The 25288-nt window shown below is 47.5% G+C and overlaps 3 non-coding genes across 3 annotated transcripts; all 3 read left to right on the plus strand.

Annotated features, from left to right (window-relative positions):
- The first annotated feature begins 17786 nt into the window (after positions 1 to 17786).
- On the plus strand, positions 17787 to 17876 carry TRNAY-GUA (transfer RNA tyrosine (anticodon GUA)). Its single transcript is given in 2 exon segments — positions 17787 to 17823; positions 17841 to 17876. It is a non-coding gene; the product is annotated as a tRNA-Tyr (tRNA).
- A 3137-nt stretch (positions 17877 to 21013) lies between these two features.
- On the plus strand, positions 21014 to 21107 carry TRNAY-GUA (transfer RNA tyrosine (anticodon GUA)). Its single transcript has 2 exons — positions 21014 to 21050; positions 21072 to 21107. It is a non-coding gene; the product is annotated as a tRNA-Tyr (tRNA).
- Positions 21108 to 23519: 2412 nt separating this feature from the next.
- Positions 23520 to 23612, plus strand: TRNAY-GUA (transfer RNA tyrosine (anticodon GUA)). The gene is made up of 2 exons: positions 23520 to 23556; positions 23577 to 23612. It is a non-coding gene; the product is annotated as a tRNA-Tyr (tRNA).
- The last annotated feature ends 1676 nt before the right edge of the window (positions 23613 to 25288 follow it).

A 25288-nucleotide genomic window follows, 5' to 3' on the forward strand; every position in this document is an offset into this window, starting at 1 on the left:
GAAAGGAAAACCGGCAGAGGAAGGAGCTCACCACAGGTCTCACTTGAAACTGCTGACAGCCGCATTTTGTTTCCTGCTTGTGAGTCTCCCGCTGAGACTCACAGTTGCGAGTCTCAGTGCCAGAGCAGGCATTTGTTAATTCGCAGTTTAATTCATTCCTTCATTCAACAAACACTGCATTCCAGTCTGTGCTAGGCTCTGCACTAAGAACTAGGGATCCAGATACGATCTTTATCCTGAAGTCACTGTCACAGTCTTGTGGAACAAAAGAACTTGAATTTTCATGAAGAAAAACAATGAAAAGTAGCTGTGCCAGGTGTGAAGGAGCGGTAGCCATGTCAAGGTCCACACATTTACAAAGTGAACCATCCGGAGGGGTCTCCAAGAGAGCATTGGCCTGAGCTGCACTACGAAGGGAGGTTAAGACTTAGACAAAAATTGGAGCAGGGTGGTCCCTGGTAGAATAAAATTACGAGCAAAGTCCGAGAAAAAGACTGAGACATTCAAGGAAACACTGGCTGGGGCAGCAGGTGAGAAGATTTGTAGAAGAAAATAGAAATTCACCAAACATTGATGAGTTTACGGAATGAATTGAAGGGACGAGCAACCAGAGTCAGAAACACCAGTGACTGGCCATGGTGCAGATGCTCAAACATAAAGCTGCAAAAAGGTAATCCTTATGGGACTAGAAAGGAAGGGATGAGTGAGAGAGATACAGGGAAGGGCGATTCTGCTGAACCTAGATATGAAGTGCAATCAGGAGGAAAGAGAGGGGACTCTCAAAGATGTCTTTAAGAGGCAAGATAATACTTACAGAAAAAAGGAAGCCTACCTCTTCAGGGTATCTGGAGAGGGCGGAGGGGTGATGCTAGGATTTAGGTAAGCTGAATATCAAGTGAAGATGGAGCAGTTCACGGGAATTGTATGATAGCCAGAATACTCTTGTGTGTAGAGTTTCATGAATTGATAGATGAATTAATCAAATTACATAAGTCATCCATTGAGTTAGAGACTCTACGAGTCATGCACTCTTGAAGGAAAAGAATACAGAGGAAACAGCCGAGACTAGAATGTAAGCTTTGAAGAGCCCTGTTACAGGCGTATGTTACATTAGTGTGTGTCCAACATCCCTTAAAAATTCTCCTTACATGTGGATATTTCACATATTATAAGTAAGTCTGTCCTAGCACACTTGCTTTCCCAGCTTGCAACTGAGAATGAGCTTGTGACGTGGGCTCCACCAATCAGATGCATGGCCCAGGAAGCTTTCCGTTTGGAAACTTAAAACAGGAGTACAGGATACCATAGGGAAAACCCACGTTTTTCCAAATACGGTATCAGTGTCAAGTTTTTGGATATGGGTTTTCTTAAATCCATATACTACTGTTTTTCTTTAGCTCTGGATAATTCTCAGTCATTGTATTAGTTTGCTAGGGCTTCCATAATGAAATACCACAGACTGGGCGACTTAAACAACTGAAATGCATTTCCTCACAGTCCTGGAGGTCAAAAATCCAAGACCAAGGTGTTGGCAGGTTTTGTTCCTTCTGAGGCCACTCTCCTTCACTTAGAGATGGCTGGCCTCTTGCTGCCGCCTCACATGGCAGTCCCTCTGTAGGTCTACACCCTTAGTGCCTCTCTTTGTGTCTAAATTTACTCCCCTTATAGGGACACCAGTCAGGCCCACCCTAATGGCCTCATTTTAACTTAATCTCCTCTTTAAATGCCTTATCTCCAAATACAGTTACATTCTGGGATACTAGAGATTAGGGCTTCAACATATAAATTTAGGGGGGATACATTTTAACTAATAGTAGCCATTATCTTCTCCTATATTATATATACATATATGTGTGTGTGTGTGTGTGTGTGTATATATATATATTTTAGGCTAGTCAAGTGAAGTAGTGGGAGTGGAGAAGGAACAGAAAGACCTGTAACTGACTGTGATCAATTAGTTGTAAACACCACTGCACTCAGACCAGCCAGCCTCCTATATTGTTTTTACTCTATTTTTTTCTCTCTTTTTGGAACTGAAATTAAACATCCATTAGAGCTTCATACCTTGTCTTTCTTATATATATATGTGTGTATATACATATATTTTTGTTTGTTTTTTTTTTTTTTTTTTTTTTGAGACAGTCTCCCTCTGTCGCCCAGGCTGGAGTGCAGTGGCACGATCTTGGCTCACTGCAAGCTCCACCTCCTGGGTTCACGCCATTCTCCTGCCTCAGCCTCCCGGGACTACAGGCGCCCGCCACCACGCCCTGCTAATTTTTTTGTATTTTTAGTACAGACGGGGTTTCACCGTGTTAGCCAGGATGGTCTCGATCGCCTGACCTCGTGATCCACCCGTCTCGGCCTCCCAAAGTGCTGGGATTACAGGGGTGAGCCACCGCGCCGGCTTTTTTTTTTTTTTTTTTTTTCCTTGCGTGATACAGTCTCACTCTTTTGCCGAGGTTGAAGTGTAGTGGTGCAATTGCGGCTCACTGCAACCTCCACCTCCCAGGTTCAAGCAATTCTCCTGCCGTAACCTCCTGAGTAGCTAGGATTACAAGTGCGTGCCACCACACCCGGCTGATTTTTGTATTTTTAGTAGAGACGCGTTTTCACCATGTTGGCCAGGCTGGTCTCAAATTCCTGACCTCAGGTGATCCAACCCACCTGGGCCTCCCAAAATTCTGGGATTACAGGCATGAACCACTGCTCCTGGCCTATTACAAATGCCTTTAGGGCTACAAAGGTCAATGCCCAGATAATTTCCCTTAACGCTCTGAATTCCACCCTTCCCTTGGTTTCTGGCCTATTAGTTGCTTACTCCCATATCAGCACTTTAATGCTTCTAAGGAGATTTGGTAAAAGTATCATTTTGGGAGGCCAACGCGGGCGGATCACGAGGTCAGGGTATAGGGATCATCCTGGCTAACACGGTGAAACCCCGTCTGTACTAAAAAATACAAAAAATTAGCCGGGCTTGGTGGCGGGTGCCTGTAGTCCCAGCTACTCGGCAGGCTGAGGCAGGAGAAGGGCGTGAACCCGGGAGGCAGAGCGTGCAGTGAGCCGAGATCATGCTACTGCACTCCAGCCTGGGCAACAGAGCGAGACTCCGTCTCAAAAAAAAAAAAAAAAGGATTTATTTATTTTATTTATTTTTGTTTAGAGATGGGATTTCACCATGTCGCCCTGGAAGTCTTGAACTGGACTCAAGCAGTCCTCCTGTCTAGGCTTCCCAAGCGTGCTGGGATTCCAGGCGTGAGCCACTACACCCAGCTGAGATTTGGTAAAAATCTTATGCAATATTTTTAATAATTTTTATTTCAAGAAGGAGTGGTCTAAATTAATTAGCCTACCAATGCTAGAAAGGAAATGGCCGTTGTGGGAGCTATAACATCAATCATAGTCCACCACACGGACTGAGAAGCAGAGAAAACAGTACTCCAGAGAAAGTTTAAGAGGGAGAGTGCCAAAGCACAAAATGAAAGAGCGGTGACAGCTGGAATAGAAGCCTGCTCTTTCTGGTTATATCATCCTTTCCAGAAGACATCGCTGGAAAAGGACAAGATGGTTTAGCAGTGTGGCCAATTGGTCCCAGCAGTTTGGTAGTGTGGTTGAATGGTCTGAGGCACTATATTTAGGCTCCAGTCTCTTTGGGGGCATGGGTTTAAATCCCACTGCTGCAAGGGTCTTTTGTTTCTACATCAGTAATAAGTAATCAGTTTGTCTTCACTGGGGGGTTGACCTAATGTCAAACCCAACATGTGATTTTTCTCACTGCCTGGCTGGGCTGGGGGAATGGAACCACTGAATGAATGACTCACAGCCTACCCGCAGGGAGCTCTTAATTCAATCGAACACTCAGACCACTAAGAGATGTACTCCCAACTTCTGTTTGAAAGGGAGCTGATAAGACCTTGCCAAAGAAATGACATTTGAGCTGGAACCTTGAAATAACTTTGAACGTGCAGTATGTGTTCCGTGAAAAGGAAGGATAAGGTAGGGGAGGGAGTAGAGGGGAGCAGGGAGTGAAGTGAGTCTTTGTTTCATTTGCTCCTAAGTGTTAACCTGGAGAAATCTGAGCAGTTGCACACAGAATGTAAAGTGTCCCTATGTCCCTGCTGCTGACTGCCTCTGGGAACCCCCTGCGTTTCCTACAGGATGTTGTCTCTGGTTTCTTCACCTACCCGTGATCTCCTGCTACAACCCCTTCCCTCACCCACCATTTCTCCTTCAGTGTCTGTCCCTCTAGGTCCGTCACTAGGACAGTAAAAGAGATGGGTTAAGCAGGACACAAATCACCAAGGGAGGCAACTGCTCACCAGTTCAGGGAGGTGATATTTCAGAAGATTCAATGCTCAGGCTTGAGCCAACCATAGAAGACCACCCTGGCCGCCACCTAGACCACAAAGAGTCCAAATATGAGTTGAAGTCAGAATTTGAGCTCTTTAAGGAGCAACCTTACTTTCTGGCCTTTGAGAGCAGTGCCCTTCCTGCCCCATGTGATACCTTTGGCACTGGGCAGGATTTGGCATCTATCACATCCAAGTTTGACTCCAGGCATTGTCCCTACCTCAAGGCTTTGGGAAGAAGGAGATGGCTCATTTTAGCAGGTGGTGATGGAAACTGATTGGCCAGTGCCTTAAGTAGGCAAGTGATAAGTTTATCCATGTGGCTCTTTACTGTAGTCATCCCTGCTATAGAGGGCTGTCCTGTGTATTGTAGAATACTTAGTGGCACCCCTGGCCTTTACTCACTAGATGTCAGTAGTAATATGCCCTCTCTACCCAACTGTGACATCAAAAATATCTCTAGACACTGCCAAATGTCCCCTAGGAGGCAAAGCCATCTCTGAAGATTATTATCTCCCAGTGTGTAGCTTGTCTCTTACAGTGTCTTTACCAAGGCAGAGGTTTCTTAAATTTGATGAAGTTCTTTTAATTGTGTTTTTCTTTTGTGAGTCATACTTTCAGTGTTGTATCTAAGAAATCTTTCCCCAACACAAGTTGACAAAGATTTTATTATAAAAATTTTAAAGTTCTGGGTTTTATTGATAGGTCTATGATCTACTTGAGGTTCATTTTTATATGTAGAGCAATGTAGGGATCAAAAATCTTTTTTTAATTAGCCGGGCATGGTGGTGCACACCTGTAGTCCCAGCTATTTGGGAGGCTGAGGCAGAAGTATCGCTTGAACCAAGGAGGGGGAAGTTGCAGTGAGCCAAGATCGCACCACGGCACTCTAGCCTGGGCAAGAGACTCCATATCAAAAAAAAAAAAAAAAAAAATTGTTGTGATTTTTCTAAAGTTTGTTGAGAAAACTACCTTTCTCCACTGAATTGCCCTTGAAGCTTTGGCAACAGTCAATTGACAATATGTATGTGGTTCTATCTCTGTACTCCTGCTCTATAGATCTATTTTTTAAAATTTCTTAATGCCAATATGACACTGTCTTAATTATAGCAGTTTTATAATAAATACAATAAAATATAAATAAGTCAGGCAGAGTGAGTCTTCCAACTTTGTTTTTTCCAAATATGTTTTGGGCATGCTGTCTTTGGATTTGCATATGAATTTTGGAATTAGCATGTCAACTTCTTTAAAAAATAACCAACCTTGTTGGGATTTTTATTGTAATTAGATTGAATCTATAAATCAATTTAGGGATAAATAATATCTTAACAACATTGAGTCTGTTCACGCACAAATATGAAATGTCTCTTGATGTATTTAGGTTTCCTTTCATTGCTCTTAGCATTTTTTTTCAGTGTACGAGTCTTGGACATATTTTATTCCTAAGTATTTTATATTTAATTACTCTGTTGTAAATTGTATTGCTTTTTAAAATGTCAATTTCTGATAGTTCATTACTAGAACGTACACTTATACATATGTATATACAATTTATAAAATAATATATGCCAAGCCTGGCCAACATAGTAAAGCTCCATTTCTGCAAAAAATGTTTTAAAAAATTATCCAAGTGAGACTGGGCGCTGTGGCTTACACCTTTAATCCCAGGAGTCCACTCGGTCGGTTGTGGGTGCTTATAATTTGTTTGGCTTAAAAATCATTCATTTTCAACCCTCAGAGGCTAACTTGAGGCACATATTCTAAAAGTATTAGCTTCTTTGTGACAGAGCTTATAGAAAAGATGGGACAGAGATGCTGCTCCCAGCACCAGCATAATTGCCTACTAGGTTCATCTTGACCCTGCCCAGAAAAGCTGATTTACTGAGACAGTGTTATTGCAGTAAAGAGTTTAGTAAATGCAGAGCCAACTAAATGGAAGACTGGAACTTTGTTATTACTCTAATCAGCCTCCCCAAAAATTCAGAGGCTAGGGCTTTTCAAGGATAGTTGTGAGACAGCCAGGTGAAAGATGGTCCCCGCAGATTCTCCAACCAGCCTGCTCACGGGGACAAATGCTCACTGTGGTGGAACCTCGGGAAGTTAGTGCCATTCGCAGGGAGGAGAAGCATGGCCCCATCTCTTCCTGGGAGGACCCTGGGATTTGAAGGCCTGCGCGGCAAGTGCTCTAGCAGGGACTCTGGCCTAGCAAGAATTCCCCTTTTCTTCCTTTTTCACCCAATAAAACCCCGTCTTACTCACCATTCCAATTGTCTCCGAGCCTGAATTTTCATGGCCGTGGGACAAAGAACGCTGTCTTTCGCTGAACTAAAGAAAAGTCCTGCAACATTTGGGCAGCAGGGAAATGCTGATTAGTTGGGTCTGAGATAAAATCATAGTGAGTCGGAGCTTGTCTTCTTTCAATGAAGCAGTTCCTGAGAGGGGGCCAGTTTACCAATCTCGGTGACGCCAGCTGATCCATTCAGAATGCAGAGTCTGAAAAATACCTAGAACAGCAATCTTAGATTTTACAATAATAATGTTATCTACAGGAGCAACTGAGGAGGTTAGGATCTTGTGGTCTCTGGCTATAGGACTCCTGAGCCATAATTTCTAATACTGTGGCTAAGCTGTTACTTTTACAAAGCAGGTCTGACCCCCAAGCAAGGAGGCGGTTTGCTTCATGAAGTGGCTGTTTTCATGTTTGTCTTAAACTACAAACTAAATTCCTCCCATGGTTTGTTCGGCATACGCCCAGAAATAAGCAAAGCAAGCTAGGAGGTTAGAAGCAAGATCGATTTGGTAGCCGGGTACGGTGGCTCACGCCTGTAATCCCAGCACTTTGGGAGGCCAAGGTGGGCGGATCACTTGAGGTCAGGAGTTCCAGACCAGCCTGGCCAACATGGTGAAAACCCATCTCTACTAAAATATACAAAAATTAGCCAGGCGTAGTGGTGCACGCCTGTAATCCTAGATGCTCGGGGGGCTGAGGCAGGAGAATCGCTTGAACCTGGGAGGCAGAGATTGCAGTGAGCCAAGATTGTGACACTGCACTGTAGCCTGGGCAACAGAGCAAGACTCCATCGGGGCAGGGGGGGGAAGATGGAGTTGGTTACATCAGACTTCTTTCACTGTTATGATTTTTGTAAAGGTGGTTTCACCAGCTGCACTCTTCCCATAGCTTCTACTGAGAAACTGGGGAGACTGTTGGAGGTGGGCAATCTGGGTCTAGCGAAGGTCTCAGGCAGTCTGCACTAACACTGATTTTCCAGGTCAGGAGAGGCAAAGTAGTCACAGTGGGCCCATGTTTCCCCAGCGTGTCAACCCAAAAGGTTAAAATAATAGGGACTATGGACTTAAAGAAATCAAAATTAATTTTGTCCCAAACCAAATTTGAGAACCGTAGCCTGGAACACAAACAGCGCAAACTGAGAATGTGTCCCGGAATGGGTTACATGAGGCATGGTATTTACATGTTTTTTCTAAATAAAAAATCAAAGGGCCGGACGCAGTGGCTCACGCCTATAATCCCAGCACTTTGGAAGGCTGAGGCGGGCGGATCACGAGGTCAGGAGATCGAGACCATCCTGGGTAAAACGGTGAAACCCTGTCTCTACTAAAAAAAAATACAAAAAATTAGCCTGGTGTGGTGGCGGGCGCCTGTAGTCCCAGCTACTCGGGAGGCTGAGGCAGGAGAATGGTGTGAACCCGGGAGGCAGAGCTTACAGTAAGCCGAAATGGGGCCACTACACTCCAGCTTGGGTGACAGAGCAAAACTCCTTCTCAAAAAAAAAAAAACAAAAAAAAAACAAAGAAGGGGGCAGTGAAGCAAAGGTGACATTTTTACAATTTTGACTGATGTTTAGTGATGTTATACACAGACAAACCAAATGTGCGGTTAACATATATAGGGACAGAGTAACAAGTAAAGGAGTGTGTACACATCTTAGGGTTTGGAGGGGAATGACTGACGTTATCCTGCTGTTAGAAAAAGGAAAATTCAAAGAAAATGTTAACATGGCTGCAGTTGGGCATATGGGTAATAAAACCCAGGCCTATAAAATAAAGCTGACCTCTTGCCTGTGTAACTGGAGTTTGTTAAATATTTCACTGACAGGGACTGGTCATAAACCTGCTTATCAGATGTAGAACAAAGACAGGATGGAGTTAGTCACCCTCTTTCCACCAGACCCTAAGATGCTTAACCTTTCTCCCTACTCACTCAACTGTATATTTATCTTATGTATGGCGTCACTGAGCACTCATCAGAATCACAAGAATGTAATGTTGTTTCAGTAACCACTTCTCCCGCCTTCTGTGCCACACATGTCCCCCTTAGAAAATTTAAATATACTGCGCCTCATGTAAACTAGTTTGGGACCTATTCTAGGTCTATTCTAAGTCTGTGTTCTCAGGCATAACTCCTCAAACTTGGCTGAGAATAAATCTAACCATGACTTCTTTAAGTTCAAGTGCCTGTTACGTCACTTTTCAGTTGACACTGCCTCTGTGCTTCACCTGCTAGGCAAGGTTACAATCAGTACACGTCAGTGAAAACATTTGACATGGCTGGGCATGGTGGCTCACGTCTGTAATCCCAGAACTTTGGGAGGCAGACATAGGTGGTTCACCTGAGATCAGGAGTTTGAGACCAGCTTGCCCAACATAGCAAAACCTTGAGTCTGCTTAAAAAAAAAAAAAAGGTAGCCAGACATGGTGGTGCATGCCTATAGTCCCAGCTACTTGGGAGGCTGAGGCAGGAGGATCACTTGAACCCAGAAGGCGTCAGGTTGCAGTGAGCCGAAATTGTGCCACTGCACTCCAGCTTGGGCAACACAGCAAGACTCTGTCTCAAAAAAAAAAAAAAAAAAGAAAGAAAGAAAGAAAGAAAGAAAGAAAGAGAGAGAGAGAGAAAGAAAGAAAGAAAGACAGACGGCCGGGCGCGGTGGCTCAAGCCTGTAATCCCAGCACTTTGGGAGGCTGAGACGGGCGGATCACGAGGTCAGGAGATCGAGACCATCCTGGCTAACACGGTGAAACCCCGTCTCTACTAAAAAATACAAAAAACTAGCCGGGCGCGGTGGCAGGCGCCTGTAGTCCCAGCTACTCGGGAGGCTGAGGCAGGAGAATGGCGTGAACCCGGGAGGCGGAGCTTGCAGTGAGCTGAGATCCGGCCACTGCACTCCAGCCTGGGCGGCAGAGCGAGACTCCGTCTCAAAAAAAAAAAAAAAAAAAAAAAAAAAGAAAGAAAGACAGACAAGACAAAAAACAACAAACTTTAGCCTTTCAGGCTAGAGTTCAGCTTTAGCTCATAGGTCTAGTTTCTGTTACCTATATGCCCAACCTGCAGCCATCTTGGGCCACTTTTAAACATTGTTCTTTCAGATTTTCTTTTTTCTGACAAGTGCCATTCAGGAAAAATCAGGAGGGGGATGGGGACAAGGGCTTTGTCCAGGCGACATTTATGCAGATTGTATTCCTAGTCTGGTCTGGGGCCTTGTCTTCTTGTATGATGACTTTGGGAGGAAGGTTGCAATTGCTTGAGCCTAGAGACAAATATCTGTTCCTTTTTCCTTCTGTCAGTTTTCTTGGTTGTGGATCAACAAAATGAAGATGTCTCCTAGAAGAATAAAATAGTAAGGTCAGCAACTCAAGGGTTAATGCACCAGGCTGTAACAAAGGTGTGAATTCTAGCCTCCCTGGGGCTCCAGTTGCTTCAGTTTTTATGCTCCGGGATGTATTTACCAAGCTCAGATAACTTCACTGGCGAATTTCAATAAATGTTTCAGGAATAATGACAATTCTACACAACCTCTTGCAGAAAAATTGGAGATGAGATAATAATTCTCAACTCTTTACATGAGGACAGTGTATTCTGATATTAAAAGCAAAGATACTTCAAAAGAAAGAAAACTACAGATCAGAGTCTCTTAAGAACATAGAAGCCAAAAAGTTTAACATAACTTTAGCGAGTTGAATTCAACAGTATATAAAATAATGATACATCAGAATCAAGGGGGATTTATCCCAGAAAAGCAAATTTGGTTTGATATTCAAAATTAATCAATGTACAAAGTATATTATATTAAAAAGAAAAACATGATTATATCAAAAGATGTAGACAAAACATTTGTCAAAATTTCACATTCGTTTATTTATTACTTACTTATATTTTTAGAGATGGGGGTTTCCCTCTGTCCCCCAAGCTGGAGGGCAGTAGTACAACCATAGGTCACTACAGCCTTAACTTCTTAGGCTCAAGTGATCTTCCTGCCTCAGCCTCCTGAGTAGCTGGGACTACCAGTGTGTGCCATCGTGCCCTGATAATAATTTTTTCTTTCTTTCTTTCTTTGCTTTTTTTTTTTTTTTTTTTTTTTTTGAGATGGAGTTTCGCTTTTTGTTGCCCAGGCTGGAGTGCAGTGGAGCAATCTCACTGCAAACTCCGCCTCCCAAATTCAAGCGATTCTCCTGCCTCAGCCTCCTGAGTAGCTGGGATTACAGGCGCCCACCATCACACCCAGTTAATTTTTTTTGTATTTTTAGTAGAGACGGGGTTTCACCATGTTGGCCAGGCTGGTCTGGAACTCCTGACCTCAGGTGATCCACCCGCCTTGGCCTCCCAAAGTGCTGGGATTACAGGCATGAGCCACCGCGCCTGGTACCCTGATAATTTTTTAAAATTTTTCATACAGACAGGTTCTCACTTTGTTTCCCAGGTTGGTCTTGCACTCCTGGGCTCAAGTGATCCTCTCATCTTGGCTTTCCAAAGCGCTGAGATTACAGACATGAGCCACCAGTGCCTGCTACACATACACTTCTCATATAAACTCTCAGCAAATTAGAAATAGAAGGGCCTTTCTCAATCTGATAAAGGGCACCTATGAAAAACTTTCAGCTAACAATATACTTAATGATGAAAGACTGACTGATTTCCCTGTAAGATTAGGACAAGCAAGGACATCTGCTTTCATCACTATCATCAGCAACGTATGGAGATTCTTGAACAGTAATGCAAAAAAAATTAAAATGGAAGCCATCCATGTTTAAATGAAGAAGTAAAACTGTTCTATTCCGGGCCAGGCGCAGTAGCTCACGCCTATAATCCCAGCACTTTGGGAGGCCGAGGCGGGCAGATAACCTGAGGTCAGGAGTTTGAGACCAGCCTGACCAACATGGAGAAATCCCAAGTCTCTACTAAAAATACAAAATTAGCTGGGTGTGGCAGCACATGCCTGTAATCCCAGCTACTCAGGAGACTGAGGTAGGCGAATTGCTTCAACCCAGGAGGTGGAGGTTGCAATGAGCCAAGATAGTACCATTGCACTCCAGGCTGGGCAACAAGAGTGTAGGGTTCTCTTCCAAGGCAGGTTCTAACCAACCCAACACATATTGGACCTCTGGCATTCCAGTGACTTGGTGTCCTCTATTTGCAGAAAGTCCAGTGACTCAGCTTTAACTTTGTGTCCCCTTTGAGAGATCAGCTGGTAGAGTGGAGGACTATACACATCTGTGGACATCCTTAGGTTGCTGGTTCAATTCCAGCTCGAGGGAAGTGTCTGAGTCTTTTGTGCACACACCAATGCTCTCTGGCTACACCTCTGCCTGGTCAAAGGCCCTGCTGTCGCCACACTCTCCCAGGCAAAACCCAGCAAAGCCTTATCCAGATCACCTAGCTTGCCATGCCTGTGCTGTTGCCAGTACGCTTCAGCACAAAGCGCCCCTTACTTCTGCTTTGTGACCCAGCCAATCCCCATCCAAATGCTTACCATCTCAGGGCTGTTTCATTTTTATTCACAGGCTGCTTTTAAACCTAAGCACTGCTGGGGAATCTGGCAACACAGCTGGATTCATCTGTGACCAAGCTCTCCTGACCAGGCTGGCAAACCCTGGAAGGCCAAGCTCCCAGAAGGCCATCAAGCACTCAGGACAATGCTGTAGGGCCAAGGACAACCATGATATCATCCGTGAACTCACCCTCTCCCTCTCATTTCCTTCTTGAGCTATTACTACCTCACCTCTGTCTCTGTCTCATTCTCTCTCTCTCTTTCACAATTTCTCTATCTCTGTATATTCCTCTCTGTCTGTCTCTCCCCTTTCTCCCTGTCACTCTGTGTCTCTCTCATTCTCCTTTGTCAGGAATGTATAGACTCATGCAGACAGAAAATGCTCATCCTTGCTATGTTGTGTCTACTTGGGGAGACAGCAGCCACCCTGAAAATTTTCTAAGGCAAAGAACCTCCATTGGCAAGGTCAGGTTGCCCCATGGGATGAGGACATGGTGTGCCTACCCACTCACCCTTGTCCCAAGTCCCTCAAGCCTCACCTTTCCTGAGTCTTCGCACTTTTTTATTTTGCTACAGCTGGGCTTGGCTCCTGCTGGAAGACTAAGGATACCTACTGCTCACCGCTTAGTTCACAGATATCAAAAACACCTGCAGCCTAGGAGGCTGCGAAAGCCAGAAGGAAGTACAAAATGGCAGGCTTGAAAAGAGCGTCGGTGAGCTGGGAGAGTTGGGGATTGTTGGTCTATGACAGGAAACAGAAGTGAAACTTGAGTGACATCTGTCATCATACAGTGGCACACAAATTCACCTCCTTAGAAAGGCCACTGCCTGGTGGGTCTGAGCAGTTTGGACCTTTTACACTGGGATCTAGCAGCACAGTTGGGCTCCCCTACCTTTGAGAAAAATATGCTAAAGCCAAGTCAGAGAGAATGGATCAGAAATGGACCAGGCTTTCACCAACCAATGGAGCTTCACATCTGTGGAGATGTAGTGGGTTTGGTGGGTATGGGGCAGAGAAGAAAGCCAATGAGTGTCCCTTGGTCTCATCCCAAGAGCTCAGAAAAATGTGCATCAGACACTTGATGTACAGATGCAACCTATCACAGAGAGCACTCTAAGCCCAATGGTCCATGGGAGCATGGCCCTCTGAAGCCCTTTGAGGACTGGATCCCTGCCCTCCCCTACCCTCTATGGCCACAAGAACTGTTTCATTGTGGGTCTCAAACTAGAGACTCTATGTGTCTTCTTCTCCTGGAAAGCAGCAGATGGTCTCCCCGAACACTGCCTATTCCCCTCACGTTCCCCTGGCTGTGTTAATCTTTCCCACTTCTCACTGCTAATGAAAAAGAGCTAAGCTGTGGATTCACCAGTGCTCTGAGACGATTCTATGGCTGTGGAGCCACAGAGAAATCCCAGTCTCCAATGACACCAAAAACAGAGACCAGTGAACAGGGACCAAAGGTAGCACCTTAGGTCTTCATTAGATATGTTCCTGATGGGACATGGAGGCACGGGTCCTCTGAAACCTCAGTTTGGTGTTTTGAGGGCAAAAGCAGAAGGGGGCCAGGTAGTGGGCTTTGGTGACCAGCACAAGCAAGGGTGAACCCCAGATGCCCACTTTTCCAGTCTGGGACATAACAGAGAGTAGCAAGGGGTGTTCATGCATCTGACTCTCACCCTTGGCCATCCATACCCACTTAGCATAAGACAGGGAGAGGACTTAAACTCAGTGGAGGCTAGGTCCCTTGGGGGTAGGTTGCTGCACCCCCACTAGGTGTTCAGCTGGGGGATGGGTATCTCAGTGGTCTTGGGGTGGTGGGCATACACCAGATGGGATGTGAAACCTTTGCCAAAGACGTGGGGCCAGGAGAAAGTCACACCTCTGTCCTCTACCGCCATTTTTTTGTTTGTTTATTTTTTTTTTGCTTTTCCAAGAAACCCGCAGAACCTTGCTGATGTGGTTTGGCTGTGTCCCCACCCAAATCTCAACTTGAATTGTATCTCCCAAAATTCCAACGTGTTGTGGGAGGGACCCGGGGGGGGGTAATTGAATCATGGGGGTCAGTCTTTCCTGTGCTATTCTCATGAATAAGTCTCACAATATCTGATGGGTTTATCAGCGGTTTCTGCTCTTGCTTCTCTCTCATTTTCTCCTGCCACTGTCATGTAAGAAGTGCCTTTTGCCTCCCACCATGATTCTGAGGCCTCCCTAGCCCGGTGTAATTGTAAGTCCAATTAAACCTCTTTTTCATCCCAGTCTGGGGTGTGTCTTTATCAGCAGCATGAAAATGGACTAATACAGTAAATTGGTACCAGTAGAGATGGGCATTGCTGAAAAGATACCCAAAAATGCGGAAGTGACTTTGGAACTGGGTAACAGGCATAGTTTGGAACAGTTTGGAGCGTTCAGAATAAGACACGAAAATGTGGGAAAGTTTAGAACTTCTTAGAGACTTGTTGAATGACTTTACCCAAAATGCTGATAGTGATATGGACAATAAAATCCAGGCTGAGGTGGTCTCCGATGGAGATAAGGAACTTGTTGGGAACTAGAGCAAAGATTATTCTTGTGTTTTAGCAAAGAGACTAACAGCATTTTGTCTCTGCCCTAAAGATTTGTGGAACTTTGAACTTGAGTAAGATGATTTAGGGTATCTGGCAGAAGAAATTTCTAAGCAGCAAAGCATTCAAGAGGTGACTTGGGTACTGTTAAGGGCATTCAGTTTTTTGTTGTTTTGTTGTTGTTGTTGTTGTTGTTGAGACAGAGTCTTGATCTGTGGCCTAGACTGGAGTACAGTGGTGCGATATCGGCTCACTGCAAGCTGCGCCTCCTGAGTTCTCCTGCCTCTCAGCCTCCCGAGTAGCTGGAACTACAGGTGCCCGCCACCATGGCCGGCCAATTTTTTTTTTTTTTTTTTTTTGTATTTTTAGTAGAGATGGGGTTTCACCGTGTTAGCCAGGATGGTCTCAATCTCCTGACCTCATGATCCACCCACCTCAGCCTCCCAAAGTGCTGGGATTACAGGCGTGAGCCAACACACCCGGTGGCATTCAGTTTTATATGGGAAGCAGAGCATAAAAGTTTGGAAAATTTGCAGCCTGACTATGTGATATAAAAGAAAAACCCAACCCCATTTTCTGGGGAGAAATTCAAACTGGCTGCAGAATTTTGCCTAAGTAGCAAGGAGCCTAATGTTAATCCCCAAGACCATGGGGAAAATGTCTCCAGGCCATGTCAGAGACCATCACGGCAGCCTCTCCCATCCATCACAGGCCCAGAAGCACAGGAGGAAAAAGTGGTTTCGTCGGCTGGGCCCAGGGTCCTAGTACTTTGTGCAGCCTAGGAACTTGGTGCCCTGTGTCCCAGCTGCTCCACCTGTGGCTGAAAGAGGCTAACATACAGCTTGGGCTGTGGCTTCAGAGGGTGGAAGCCCCAAGCCTTGGCAGCTTCCACATGGTGTTGAGCCTGTAGGTGCACAGATGTCAAGAATTGAGGTTTGGGAACCTCCTCCTAGATTTCAGAAGATGTATGGAAATGGTTGGATGCCCAGGCGAAAGCTTGCTGCAGGGGTGGGGCCCTCATGGAGAACCTCTGCTAGGACAATATGAAAGGGAAATGTGCAGTCAGAGTCCCCATGCAGAGTCCCTACTGGGGCATTGCCTAGTGGAGCTGTGAGAAGAGGGCCACCGTCCTCCAGACCCCAGAATGGTAGATCCACTGACAGCTTGCACCATGCACCTGGAAAAGCTGCAGACACTCAACACCAGCCCAGGAAAGCAGCTCAGAGAGAGGCTGTACCCTGCAAAGACACACGGGTGGAGCTGCCCAAGACCATGGGAACCTACCTCTTGCATCACTGTGACCTGGATGTGAGACCTGAAGTCAAAGGAGATTTAAGATTTAAGATTTGACTGCCCCGCTGGATTTCGGACTTGCATGGCCTCTATAACCCCTTTGTTTTGGCAAATTTCTCCCATTTGGAATGGCTATATTTATCTAATACCTGTACCCCCATTGTATCTAGGAAGTAACAAGCTTGCTTTTGATTTTACAGGCTCATAGGCAGAAGGGACTTGCCTTGTCTCAGATGAGACTTTGGACTGTGGACTTTTGGGTTAATGCTGAAATGAGTTAAGGCTTTGGAGGACTGTTGGGAAAGCATGATTAGTTTTGAAATGTGAGGACATGAGATTTGGAGGGGCCAGAGGTGGAATGATATGGTTTGGCTTTGCCCCTACCCAAATCTCAACTTGAATTGTACCTCCCCAAATTCCCACATATTGTGGGAGGGATGGGGGAGATAATTGAATCATGGGGGCCGGTTTTTCCAGTGCTATTCTCCTGATAGTGAATAAGTCTCACAAGATCTGATGGGTTTACCAGGGTGTTCCGCTTTTGCTTATCTCTCATTTTCTCCTGCCTCTGCCATGTAAGAAGTGCCTTGGCCAGGAGCAGTGGCTCACGCCTGTAATCCCAGCACTTTAGGAGGCCGAGGAGGGCGGATCACCTGAGGTCGGGAGTTCGAGACCAGCCTGACCAACATGGAGAAACCCCAAGTCTTTATTTAAAATACAAAATTAGCTGGGCGTGGCAGCGCATGCCTGTAATCCCAGTTACTCTGGAGGCTGAGGCAGCAAAATCGCTTGAACCTGGGAGGCGGAGGTTGCCGTGAGCTGAGATCGCGCCATTGCACTCTGGCCTGAGCAACAAGAGTGAAACTCCGTCTCAAAAAAAAAAAAAAGGAGAAGGAGAAGAACTTTTCACCCCCAGCCATCATTCTGAGGCCTCCCCAGCCATGTGAAACTGTGAGTCCAATTAAACCTCTTTTTCATCCCAGTCTCGGGTATGTCTTTATCAGCAGCAATGAAAACGGACTAATACACTTGCCCTACTTCAGAAAGAGGCAGCCTCTGGGGGAGGGGGGTGGGTGGGACGGGGCGGGGGGAAAGAGTTCTTGGTCGGTTTGCAGAGGAGGGAAGCCAAGCCCCAGGTGGGCGCTGGGGAGGAAGGGTATCACAGTGCATCTGCAAGCCCTGGGCGAGTTCTTCTCCCCTAGTCCCATTTGTTCTCTCTCTCACTTCCAGCACACTTGAATGCGCCAAAAAGTGAGCATAGGACACTGGGGGAAAAGGGCGGCGGCACATCGGGAGGAGGGGCGTGTGTGTTGGCCGGGAAGGGAGTAAGGGAGTAGGAAGACCAGAATTTTAGGAAAGGGCTCCTTAAGGACTTCCAGCAGACCCTGAAGCTGGTCTGTGGATAGCGGCCGCCCACTCAGAAGCTTTCTGAGTTCTTCTTTCCTCCTCCAGCAACCCCTGTCCCACAGGATTCACCCATCCACCTCGCCCATCCCCCTGACCGAGCCCTCTCACCCTCTTACTTTCTTTCACTGAGGACTGTCATCCTCACTTGGCACAGGTGGAGGAAGGCCACAGGTGAGAGCCTCCCGTCTTGGATCGTGGCTATCAGCGCCCCGAGACGCAAGGAAACTACACTCAGAGGATTTGCCCCACCCTGAGAGGGGCGCGGTGGCGACCTGCGCAAGGTTCTCTTCTAAGGTGGGTTCCAATCAACTCAAAGTGTGTTGAACCTCCAGCATTCCAAGGACTTGGCTTCCTCCATCTGCAGAAAGTCCAGTGATCCAGGTCTTGGAGCGTGCACCCTTCGATAGCTCAGCTGGTAGAGCGGAGGACTGTAGCAGAGAAGTTTGTGGACATCCTTAGGTCGCTGGTTCGATTCCGGCTCGAAGGAGGTGCCTGATACTTTTGCACACAATGCCACCTGGTGCCTGGTCAAACACTCTGCAGCCTCCAACTAGTATCCACCCACACTCTCCCAGTCAAAACCCAGAGAAACCTTTCCTGATCACCCGGTTTCCACACCTGTGCTGTGGCCAGGAAACATTCCCGCAAGCCCACTCATTCTTCCCACAGTCTAGGGACAGGTACTCTTCAACGCAAAGCGCCCCTTGCTTCTGCTTTGTGACCCAGTTGGCCCCTCTCCCCAAGCCCCTTTGCACCCCCACCATCCAGAGCTCTTTCACTTTTATCCACAGACTGCTCTGGGTGCTGAGGGCCAACAACTCTAGCAACACTGTGTGCTCACCGTTGATAGATGTCTCGATCTATTAAACTAGTGGGTCCACCATCAAGTCCCAGAAGGTCAAGCCTGCTGGAAGAGAAAAGGGTCAGAGACAACTGTGACATCCTCAGAAAAATAAATAAATAACTTGCTTTCTATGCTCTCTCATCTCCTTCTCCAAGTCTCTAGCAACGCTTTTCCATCTGAGCATTCTCTCTCTCTCTCTCTCTCTGTTTTTCTGACTCTATTTCTCTCATTATATTTTGCTTGTAATGTATAGATGTTTACAGACAGAAAATGTTCATTTCTGTTTTGTTTAGTCTCTTTGTAGGAGAGAGCTGCCACCCTGAGATTTTCTTAATGAATAGAGCTTCCACTGGCTCCATAATGTTTTCCTTCAGGTTGAGAAAAAAACTGTGCCCCCTCCCCACATATGCCAAGCCTCACATTTCCTGAGCCCTCACACCCTTTAATGTTGCTACAGTAACCTTTGGGTTCCTGCTGGAAGAAGAAAGATACCTTTCACTCAGTTCAAAGTTTGCAAAAACACCTACACCAAGTGTCTTGCTAGTTGTGAAGGTTGTGAAAGAGGGAAAGAGAGTATAAAAGGGCAGACTTGGAAAGAACTTCAGTGACCCAGGAGAGTTGGGGGCTGTTGGGTCCATGGCAGGGAGCAGAATTGAAGCTTGGGTGGCAGCTGCCACCCTGCAGAGGCACACAAGTTCACCTCCTTAGGCCACTGGCTTGTTGCATCTGAGCAGCATGCTAACACTTTTATGTGGGGGCTCTAGAGGCACAGCTGGAAGGTTGCACCTTTACAAGAGGAAGATGGCTGGCACAATCTAAGAGCATGAAGCAGGAAATGGGCTTGACTTTCACCAACCAAGTGGGGCTTCACCTCTGGGAAGATGAAATGGGTTCATCAAAGTATGGGCCAGAGAGGAACCACAATGAGTGTCCCCTGGTCTCATCCTATGCTCTGGGGAAAAAAAAATCTTCAGACACTTGATGCACAGATGGAAGTTATTACAAAGAGCACTGCAAGCAAAACAGTGATGGAAATTTGGTTTTCAGAGGCCTTCTGGGAACCCAGGGGCCACTCTCCCCTAGCTGATGGGCATAACTGCTTTTTCACTCTGCGTCTCAAACTAGAGACTCCACATGTCTTCCTCTCCTAGAAAGCAGCTCCTGTTCTCGCCCTAGGGCCTATTCCCTACCTCTTCTCTGCTATATCAGCCTTTCCTGCCTCCCACTACTAATGGAAAGGGGCGGAGCTGTGGACTCACCAGTGCCCCAGCAACATTCTGTAGCTCTGCAGCTACAGAGAGATCCCAGATTCTGGAATGACATTACTGCAGAAATCAGCAAACAGAAACCAAACAGGATCTTTGGTCTATACCGGATGTGTCCTTGATAAGATGTGGCGGTACCAGGTTTTTTGGAACCTAGGCTTGGTGCTTTGAGGGAAAAAACAGAGGTGGGCCATTGAGTGGTGTTTGGTCATCAGCAACAGCAAAAGTGTGGGTGATCCCTGACCCTGACTTTTCCCCTATAAACTCAATAAAGGGTGGGTCTTTTAGGTTCGGCTTGCTGTGCCACCAGTGCCTGTTTCACTGTTTGTGTGGGTGATGAGTGGTCTTGAGATAGTGGACACACACCATACGGGATACGAAACCTTTGTAACAATTTGGGGCCTAGGTAAGGGGTCCAAAGCTCGCCTGTGTTTCTATCAGCCCCTTTTTCTTTCTACTTTAGAAAGCAGCAGCCTCCGGGAAAGGATTCTTGGTCAGTTTGCAGAGGAGTGGATCGAAGCTTTTATGCTGGCCCTTGGGGTTAGAGGTAGTGGGTATCACATGGTGATCTGTGAGTCCCTGGCCCTGGTCTCTCCCCACATATCCCTTTCTTTTATTTATTTATTTATTTTTTTTTTTCATGGTCTCTGTCGCCCAGGCTGGAGTGCAGTGGCAAGATCACAGCTCACTGTAGCCTCAAACCCCTGGGCTCGAATGATCCTCCCACATCAGCCTGCTGAGTGGCTAGGACCGAAGGTGCAGGCCACCGCACCCGGATATGTTTTAAAAGTTTTTCTGTAAAGACGGCTTCTCCCTATGTTGCCCAGGCTGATCTTGAAGTCCTGGGCTCAGGCGCCCCTCCCGCCTTGGCCCGCTAAATTGTTGGGATTACGGCGCCAGCCACCACGCCGGCCTCCACCTATCCTCCTGCATTTCCTCCCTGTCTTCCCATTGTGCCTCAATACGCCAAAAAGTGAGCATAGAACACTGGGTAGAAGGGCTGAGTACATCGAGAGGAGTGTGTTTGAGGTGGTGGGAAGTAGAGGCCAGGCTGTTAGGGCAGTGCCCCCTTAGGGTCTTCCATCAGACCCTAACGCTAGGTTAGGGGTTGGAAGCTGCTTACACCACGCCCATGCGGGTTCTCCACTTTCCTCCACCAGTGTCCCCTCCTTCACTGGACCCACCCATCAATCTCACCAACTCCTCTGCCCTCGCAGTCTTACCTCTGGCCACTAAGCGCTGTCATCTTCACAAGTAGAGCGATGCAGAGGGAGAAGAAGGCCACAAGTGAGAGCTCCTCCTCGTGGATCGTGGCTATCAGCGCCCAAGAGACGCCAGGCACCACCCCCGCCCAGAGGATTTGCTCCATCCGGAAAGGGGCGCGGTGGAGACCGGCACAGTTCTCTTCCAAGGCGGGTTCCAATTAACTTAGCGAGTATTGGATCTCCGGCGGTCCAGGGACTTGGCTTCCTCCATTTGCAGAAAGTCCAGTGAGTCAGCGTGAACGGCGTGCACCCTTCGATAGCTCAGCTGGTAGAGCGGAGGACTGTAGACTGTAGAAAAATTTGTGGACATCCTTAGGTCGCTGGTTCGATTCCGGCTCGAAGGAAGTGCTTGACTCTTTTGTGCACAATGCTGCCTGGCTGCATCTGTTCCCGGTCAAAGACCTTGCAGCCTTTGCAGCCTTCCAGTCATAACACTTTCCCACGGAAAACCCAGCAAAATCCTGCCTTTCCTGATCATACTCCTGGGAACCTCCTCATTCTTCCCGAATCTTCTCTTCAGCGCAAAACAGTACCCCTTGCCTTGTGACCCAGCCAAACCCCAATTCGTGCCCCCACCATCCTATGCCTTTCCACTTGTATTTACGAACTGCCCACCCATCCCCCTGTCCCAAATCCCTCAAGCTTCACCTTTCCTGAGCCTTCACAACTTTTTATGTTGCTACAGCCAAGTTTGGCTACTGCTGGAAAAGTAAGGATATCTAATAGTCAGTTCAGAGTCTGGAAAAACACCTGCACCAAGTGCCCTGCCTACTTCCGAGGGTAAGGGAAAGGGAAGGGGAGTACCAAAAAAGTGCAGACTTCAAAACAGCTTCAGTGATCCTGGAGAGTTACGGGCTATTGGGTCCATGGCACGGAGCAGACGTAAAGCTTGAGTGACAGCTGTCATTATACAGAGACACATGAATTTGCCTGCTTAGACAGGCCACTGTCTTGTGGGTCTGAGCAGTTTGGAGCATTTGCTCTGGGACCTAGAGGCACAGTTGGGTTCTCCTACTCCCAAGAAAAATGTGCTGAGGTCCAGTCAGAGAGAATGGAGTCAGAAATGAACTGAACTTTATCAACCAAGTGAAGCTTCACCTCTGGGGAGTTGGAGTGGGTTTGGTGGCGTATGTGGCAGAGAAGAAAGCCCATGAGCATCCTTTGGTCTCACTGCATAATCTTGGAAAAAGCTTCCAGACGTTTGATGTAAAGATGCAGCCTATCAGAGAGCACCCCAAACTGAATGGCCCAGGAAAGCATGGCCTTCTGAAGCCTGCTTGGGACTGGCTTGCCCCATCCACTACCTGCTGGGTCCACAGGAACTGTTTAATTGTGCCTCTCAAACTAGATACTGCACATATTACTGCACATATCTTTTTCACATGGAAAGCAGCTCCTGGTATCCCCATATTCTCTCCGCATATTCTCTCCCACGTCACCCCGACTGTGTCAACCTTTCCTTCTTTTTTGGTGTCACCAGTGCTCTGGGATGATTCTATGGCTCTGGAGCCACACAGAGATCCCAGCCTCCAATGACACCAAAGGCAAAGACCAGCTAACAAGGAGGGACCAAAAGTAGCACCTCAGGCCTTCATTGGATATATTCCTGATGGGGCATGGAGTCACCAGATCCCTTGGAACCTTTGCTCAGTACTTTGGGGGAAAACCAGAGGCGAACCAACAAATGGGTTTGGTAGCCAGCACAAGTGAGAGTGAACCCTGGTGCCCACTCTTCCCAGTTGTGCCATGGCAGAGAGTAGCAGGAGGTCTGTGAGGATCTGACCCTCACCCTTGGAGATCCACACCCACTAGCCGTAAGACAGGAAGTGGACATAAACTCAGTGGAGGCTAGGTTCCTTGGGTGTGGCTTCCTGTGCTCCTCTAGGTGTTCTGCTGCAGGGTGAGTGTCTCAGTAGCCTTGGAGTGGTGGGCACACGCCAGATGGGATCTGAAACTTTTGTCAAAGATGTGGGGTCAGGATAAGGAGTCCAAAGCTCACACTTCTGTCCTTTACCTGGCTTCTTGTTTTTCAAGGAAACCCACAGAACTTTGCCTTATTTTAGAAATCGGCAGCTTCTGACTGGAATTCTTGGCCTGTTTGCAGAAGAGGGTATCTCACATGTGCATCTGCAAGCCTGGGAGAGATTTCCTCACCTCACTTCCCAGTGCACTTCAATGCGCCAAAATGTGAGCATAGACTCCTGTGAGGAGAAGGGCGGGGCGCCTGGGGAGGAGGGCCCTGTGTGTGTGGTGGGGGAGGGAGTAGAGAGATCAGACTGTTACGGGCAGCGCCCATTAGAGACCTGCACCAGACCCTGAGGTTGGGCTGGAGTTGTCAGCTGCCTATCCAGCGCCCATTAGGGTTTTCCTCCTTTCCTCCTCCAGCGTTCTCTCCCCGACTAGACCCACCCAACCACTTCGCCAATCCCTGTGCCCTCACTGACTCACCTCATTTTCTCTCAGGTCACGGGGGACTGTCATCCTCACCTGTAGAAAGGGGGATACTCAGGGACAGGAAGGCTGTCACAGATGAGAGCTCCTCCTCGTGGATGGTGGCTATCAGAGCCCGAGAGACGCCAGGCATCCTCGCCCAGAGGATTTGCTCTGCCCCGAAAGGGGCACGGTGGCGACCCGCGCAGGGTTCTCTTCCAAGGTGGGTCCCAACCAATCCAACTCATATTGGACCTCGAGCATTCCAGGGAGGTGGCTTCCTCTGTTTGCAGAAAGTCTAATGACTCAGGTTTGACAGCATGCACCCTTCGATAGCTCAGCTGGTAGAGCGGAGGACTGTAGATTGTACAGACATTGTGGACATCCTTAGGTCGCTGGTTCGATTCCGGCTCGAAGGAAGTGCCTGACACTTTTGCACGCAATGCTGCCTGGCCGCACTTCTGCATGGTTAAAAGCCCTGCAGCCTCCAAGTAGTAACCACACTCTCCCGGGCAAAACACCCACAAAGCCTTTCCTGATCACCTAGCTTCCCACGCCTTGCTTCTGCTTTGTGACCCCACCAATCCTTCTATTCGTGCCATCCCTCACTTCCCCATCCTGTGCTCTTTCGCTTTTATTCACAGACTGCTCTCGGGCTTGAGCATCGCTGCAGGCTGCTGGCTGTGACAACACCGCTGTGCTCAGTTTTGACAGAGCTCTCCTGACCAGGTGGGCAAAACCTGGAAGGTCAAGTTCCCTGGAGAACATCAAGCTTACTTGACAAGGGTGTAAAGTGGGGATAACCATGATATCTTCCGTGAAAACTCACCCTCTCACTCTCATCCGTCTCAGGCTCTTTATCACTGCGTTGAGATCCGACAGTCTCATGTCTGTCTCTGTCTCATTCTCTTTCTCTCTTTCACAGTTTCTCTGTCCCTGTATATTTCTCTTTGTCCCTGTGTCTCTGCCTCCCTCTCTCTCTCCCCCGACCCCTCAGCCAGCCCCTCTCATTCTCCTTTGCTGGAAATGTATAGACTTAGACAGGCATAAAGAAAATATTCATTCCCACTTTGCTGTGTCCTACTTTGGGGAGACAGCTGTCACCCTGAGAATTTCCTGATCGTAAGAACTTCCATTAGCAAGGTCAGGTTGCCCTTTAGGTTGAGGACAAGGTGAGTCTATCCCCTATCCCCACAGCTTTTCCCAAATCCCTCAAGCCTCACTTTTTCTGAGCTTCACAACTTTTCATGCTGCTACAGCCGAGTTTGGCCCCTGCTGGAAAAGCAAGGACCTAATATTCAGTTCAAAGCCATCAAAAACACCTGTGTCGAGTGCCCTCCTACTTGAGATGGTAAGGGAGACAGAAGGGGAGTACAAAAGTGCAAGCTCGAAAAGAGCTTCAGTGATCCTGGAGAGTTAGGGGCTGTTGGGTCCATGGCAGGGTGCAGAAGTAAAGCTTGAGTGACAGCTGTCATTATACAGAGGCACACGAATTCGCTGCCTTAGGCCACCGCCTGGTGGGTCTGAGCAGTTTGGAGCTTTGGGCCTAGAGGCACAGATGGACTCTACCCTCACCCCGAAGAAAAACATGCTGAGGCCCAATCAGAGAGAATGAAGCAGGAAATGGACTTAGGTTTTCTCCAACGAAGAGGGGCTTCACCTCCAGGGAGATGGAGTGGGTTCTATGGGCATGAGGCGGAGAAGAAGGCCAACAAACGATACTTGGTCTCACCTCACCATCTCGGAAAAAAACTCCAGAGATTTGATGCACGCATGCAACCTATCACAGAGAGCACCCCAAGCCAAACAGCCCATGGGAACGTGCCCCTCTGAAGCCCTCTGGGGACTGAGACACCGATTTCCACTACCTGCTATGGCCACAAGAGCTGTTTCATTGCGGGTCTCAAACTGAAGACTACACATGTCTTCCTCTCCTGGGAAGCAGCTCCTCCTCTCCCCCCACCTCCCTATTTCCCCCAACATTCCGCTGGCTTTGTCAGCCTTTCCCGCTTGTCATTGCTAACAGAAGGAGGCTGAGCTATGGCATCGCCAGGGCCCAGGATGATTCTATGGCTTTGGAGCCACAGAGAGATCC

The sequence above is a fragment of the Macaca thibetana genome, chromosome 7, assembly GCF_024542745.1.
Source record: "Macaca thibetana thibetana isolate TM-01 chromosome 7, ASM2454274v1, whole genome shotgun sequence".
NCBI classification, from domain to species: Eukaryota; Metazoa; Chordata; class Mammalia; order Primates; family Cercopithecidae; genus Macaca; species Macaca thibetana.